Here is a 6,117-nt window from a genome sequence, read left to right as displayed (position 1 = left end):
ATTACACAGCTATAGCATAAGCATATGAATATGTCTCCCCCTGAGATTAACAATCTCCCCCTGAGATAAATAATCTCCCCCTGAAATAAATACTCGAAGAACTTTAATAAAAGACTTCCCTGATTATTTCGGTAGAGACGATCATATAAGCTTCTTGTCTTCAGAGAATTCATAGCTTCTGACTTCTGCTTCCATTGGACAGCTTCAGAACTAGAATTTCTTTAGATCCCTAGAACACTCACAGCTTCTGATTCCTGCTTCCATCTAGGACAGCTTCAGAACTTGAATTTCTTTGATCTTCTGAACATTCACAGCTTCTGACTTCTGCTTCCATCTAGGACAGCTTCAGAACTTGAATTTCTTTGATCTTCTGAACATTCACAGCTTCTGATTTCTGCTTCCATTCAGGACAGCTTCAGAACTTGAGTTTTCTGGATCTTTAGAACATTCGCAGCTTCTGATTTTTGCTTCCCTCGGATAGCTTCAGAACTTTGAATTTCTACCAACATCACTTCATGCTAGATTTGTATCAGAACATTGTTGAATGTACCAGAGCATCATCTGAGCATCTCTACATCCTGAAATGTTACAGAACAAAACTAAACGACAAAAGTCAGCATGAACGAGTCAGAACATAAAATGTATATTTGAACACATTAAATGTATCAGAGCCATATAGGCCACAATGATGTATCAGAGCAAATAGAATTTTGTCAGATAACATAGACAAATATGGATCAAATTCTATTCTTCTTTCTGCTTCTGATTTCTGAAGCTTGACAGCACTCAGCTTGCTTCAGTTTCCATGGTTTTGCTTCTTGTGTTTGCTTTGAAGATTCTCTTCACTTCTTTATACCTGCAAAACACTTAAACCATATAGAACTTGCAGTTCTTGTTAGTGAATGCAACTGATTAAATCAAATCATTTATCATTTATCTTCTCCCCCTTTTTGTCATATCATCAAAAAGCAAAAAAGATTCAGAGATAAACCAACGAAACACACGGAGGAAGAAGATGATTTCATTAAAGTTCAAACAGCAGGTACAGAAGAACATGAGGATAAGAAAGATCAGATGCACAAAGACAGATGCAACGAAAAGAAAGAAACAACACAGACTTAATCTAAGATGGCCCTAGTCTTGACAAGATCTTGGTCAGCATCTCTTGAACCATATTGTTGTGTCCTTCTTGCCTCACCATGAAAGCGCTATACTCAGCATTGAGTGAGCTTTGCTCATCCTGTCTCCTCTGAATTTCTTCCAAAGTCCTTGCAAGACGAGAAGGTTCATCAGAAGAAACTTCACCGCTTTCAACCACAGGAATAGCATGTTGATCTGCAGCTTCCATTGATAGATCATTTGCAGGGATTTCCTCAACAGGAACAGTTTTAGCAACATGATCTTCAGCATCTGCTTCTTGCATAGAAGCATCTCCATATTCTGCAGCAGGAATTTCCGAGTCTCCATTCTCAAGTGCCTGAAGAATGGCAGCTAGATTCCTGGGAGCAGAAGGACCTTCAACAACTGGTGGGTCAACAACTTCTGGAATGACCAAGCTTGGGTCTTTCTTAGAAGGGTTTTCCCTCAGAAAGTCAAAAAGAGTCTTGAAGTCTCCTAGCAAAACAGGATAATCAGGAATAAAGATAACCATATCCCTGCATGGATTTGCTTCCATTTCAGCAGCCAGTCTTAATACTTCCAATTCATCCACAAAGGGCTTCTCCTCAGCAGCAACACAATTTCTGAGAGGATGGTAGTATATACCATTATCTTCCTCCAGAAGGTAACCAGGGTAACCAGGGGCAGCAGCCACTAGTCTTTTCTGTACTCCCATTGCTTCTACTTGAAAATCCTTGCGAAATCTTCTCCAGAGATTTCTTGTAGAAACATCATCCAGACCATTTAGGAATGCATCCTTCAGAAGGTCTAGACTGCTAATCACCTCATGTCTGAAAAGTTCCAGGTAGGTATAGGGTTCAGGTTCAGGCGGATTGAAGGTGAATTTGTAGTCAGGGTAGAGAAGACAGTAAGGTTTGGATTTTCTAGTAGGTAAGAGATGGGATATAGAAGGTGGAGGTACGGTGGATGAGGAAGAAGGGATATCTGAGAGAATGATTGATGAGGATGGAATATCAGAAATGATAGATTGAGACGAGGATGGAGTGTTTGTAAAGGGAATTGGTGAGAAAGATTTATCAGAAGGAGTTGGGGGAAGAATACTTAAAGGTGTGGGGTTTAGAATGGGAGAGGAGAAGGATGATGGAGAAGGATTTGGTAAGGTGAAGTTTACTTTTGGTTCAGAAGGAGGTGATTTGGGAGAAGGTTTAGGGACAGAAGGAGGTGGAGTAAAAACCTTTCTGGAGATTTGTACAGAAGAAGAAGATCTTGTTCTGCGAAAGGAATCTCTGATCCTTTTATCTCTTCGTTCTTCAGAGTCCACCTTGTCAGGATCATAGGTGACCCTCAACTTCTTGGCTTTCTCAGCCTCATCTTCTTGGGCTTTTCTTTTTAGCCTAGCCTTTAGTTCCTTCTGATCCTTCTTCAGAAGATCAGCCTTGGACGGAAGTAATCTGCCACGGATCCAAGCAGGATCAATATCTGATTGCTTCCTAACACAATCTTCCAGGTAAGACTTGACAACCTGATGCAGTTCTTCTTGAAACAGGGAGGCAAAACCTTCAGCAACAACTCTTTTTGAGAGAATGTCAGGAAAACTTGGGCACACAGAAGGTACATTTTTAATGAGTTCTAATCTGAACAGATCCACACCATTAAAAATGGGACCTTGAACTACTCCAAGCAAATGGGATGCATTGAGTTTTCTGATGGAGTCCAGCACTTTGCTTTCAATAAGAATATCTGAAATCATTCTTCCAAACGGAATAGTCGTTCTTGAAAGATGAGGGTACTTCGCCCTTTCCTCTTCTCTTGACTCAAGGATTGAAGTCTTCAGATTCTCAAACAGAATGTGAGAGATGTTGATCTCAGTCTTTTTGCCAATGCAGAAAAGAGTGTGCTTGTGATCTGGACTGATGTAAGAGGAGGAGAGCATCCTTTTTCTGTGGTGAAGAGAACCCAGAATAATCTCAGCCCATACTCTATAAAATGGCTTCAAGGTGCCTGTGTTATTAGAGTCAATCCCAGAAGACTTAGAGATTTGTTTTTCAACTATTGACCAATCAACAGATGTATATCGAAAACCAGACCACCCTTCTTCATCATTCAGATTGTATAGCTTCCTGATCAGTTTTTCAGAGATAACCACTTCATGCCCTAGCACAAATGAAATGATGGCCGTTGGGGTAACCGTTGCATGTACCCAGAAATCCTTCACAAGATCAGGATAAATTGGACCAACCAATCTATTGAGATACTTGGACCATCCTTGCTTAAGGATTCTTGCATCACACTTAAAGCCATTCGCTTTAAGATTGTTGAAGTCCACAGCAGTTTCACATAAAACCTCCAAGTCCTTCGTGGGTATCAAGCAAGTTTTCAAAGGAGCATATTCATAATTTCGTAGAAGGATTTGTGAAGACGTAAGTCTTTCTTTTGAGGATGATGAACAGGAGGAAGAGTTCATGATGATAATGCTTTGAGATCAAATCAGAAAACTAGGGTTTGAAGAGAAATGCAACGAAATGAATGCACAAAAGAGAGAAAGAGATAAAAAGAGGGAATGAAGATGAAGCGGGTTATTTAAAAGATTTAAAAAGAAATCATTATGCATTTAATGAGAAATGACATTAGGAGAGAGAACACAGTAAATGAAATGATTTAATACAGTTACCTAGGTCGGCGTCTTTTCAACTGCACGCTTTGTACTAACCGTACAGACACGTGTTCACCATCAGATAATAGATGACAGCTGTAAATTTCAGAATAGACTTTACGCCTTCAGATTCTGATCACTGCTTCTGATCTGATCAACTTTCTCTTCTGGAAACACTCCTTCTGAAGTGTGCTGATATAAATCTGAATGATCTTCTGATCCATTACTTCTGATATACACAGCTTCTGGAGGTTCACTTCTTTGTTCTGCAGCTTCTGATAAGACAAAACTGTATCTGCAGAAATTCTTAAGCTCTTTGATTTATCAGAAACAGGTTTATCATCAAACCAGATGTTTATTGATTCGTCCACAATCAATGTTTCAATTTTGTATATTCTGTAGTATTTAGAGCATTTAGAATACACAAGAACGAGACACCATTGCTTGAGAAACAGACAAGACAAATGATTTCAAAGCTGATAAACTATCTTTTCTGATCTCCTTCAGATAAAGTTTCTTCAACAGATTTAAGTACCAGAACTTGGAAGACAGTCTTTCTTCCCTTCAAGTGTTGAGATCAACTTGAGTCCAGGAGACATGTCATGTTGACTTTTATCTTCTTTGTCATCAAGAGAATCTACAAAAGAAATAGTCTTTTTCTTTGGTACCCACATTTTCTTGGGTCCTTTCTTGTTAGTTCTCCTCAGGTTCTGATTGAACTTGGGTTTAACATTGTAAACAATAGGAGGAACAGCATGATAATTTTTAAAGTGAGTTTCATGATATTTCCTAGGTTGTGTCACATGCTTTTTGGTGTGTGTTATGTGAAAACTTTGAGCATGTGATGTGTGCCTAATATCATGGGAGTGGCCATACTTGAACTGATCATACAATGGCTTGTATGTGAGTTTCATTTCATCAACAGGTTCAAGTTTGTATGGGGTTTCACCCTCAAAACCAATGCCAACTCTTTTGTTTCCAGACACAGCATATATCATAGAAGCTAGCTGACTTCTGCCAATACTTCTAGATAAGAACTTCCTGAAACTTAAATCATATTCTTTCAGAATATGGTTTAGACTAGGAGTGGATTGTTCTGAATCAGAAGGAGATCCAACATTATTGGATAATTTTAAAAGTTTTTCTTTTAATTCAGAATTCTCCAACTCAAGCTTCTTTGTTTCAAATTCAAATAGCTTTTTCAGCTTTTTGTATTTGAGACTGATTTGAGATTTGAGTTCCAGAAGTTCAGTTAGACCGGAAACTAACTCATCTCTAGTAAGTTCAGAAAATACCTCTTCAGACTCTGATTCTGATGTAGATTCTGATCCGTCATCTTCTGTCGCCATCAGCGCACAGTTAGCCTGCTCATCTTCAGAGTCTGAATCATCTTCTGACTCATCCCAGGTTGCCATAAGACTTTTCTTCTTATGAAACTTCTTCTTGGGATTTTCCTTCTGAAGATTTGGACATTCATTCTTGTAGTGTCCAGGCTCATTGCATTCATAGCACATGACTTTCTTCTTGTCAAATCTTCTGTCATCAGAAGATTCTCCACGTTCAAATTTCTTTGAACTTCTGAAGCTTCTGAACTTCCTTTGCTTGGTCTTCCAGAGTTGATTTAGCCTTCTGGAGATCAAAGACAGTTCATCTTCTTCTTCAGATTCTGATTCTTCAGGATCTTCTTCTCTAGCCTGAAAAGCGTTAGTGCATTTCTTGATATTTGATTTTAATGCAATTGACTTACCTTTCTTTTGAGGCTCATTTGCGTCCAGCTCTATTTCATGACTTCTCAAGGCACTGATAAGCTCTTCCAGAGAAACTTCATTCAGATTCTTTGCAATCTTGAATGCAGTCACCATAGGACCCCATCTTCTGGGTAAGCTTCTGATGATCTTCTTTACATGATCAGCCTTGGTGTATCCCTTGTCAAGAACTCTCAATCCAGCAGTAAGAGTTTGAAATCTTGAAAACATCTTTTCAATGTCTTCATCATCCTCCATCTTGAAGGCTTCATACTTCTGGATTAAAGCTAGAGCTTTAGTCTCCTTGACTTGAGCATTTCCTTCATGAGTCATTTTCAAGGACTCATATATGTCATAGGCCGTTTCCCTGTTAGATATCTTCTCATACTCAGCATGAGAGATAGCATTCAGCAAAACAGTTCTGCATTTATGATGATTCCTGAAAAGCTTCTTCTGATCATCATTCATTTCTTGCCTTGACAGCTTTACGCCACTGGCATTTACTGGATGTTTGTAACCATCCATCAGAAGATCCCATAGATCACCATCTAGACCAAGAAAGTAACTTTCCAGTTTATCTTTCCAGTATTCAAAGTTTTC

This window comes from Vicia villosa, linkage group LG3 (assembly GCF_029867415.1).
Source record: "Vicia villosa cultivar HV-30 ecotype Madison, WI linkage group LG3, Vvil1.0, whole genome shotgun sequence".
Classification (NCBI taxonomy): domain Eukaryota; kingdom Viridiplantae; phylum Streptophyta; class Magnoliopsida; order Fabales; family Fabaceae; genus Vicia; species Vicia villosa.
This window is presented reverse-complemented; position numbering follows the sequence as displayed.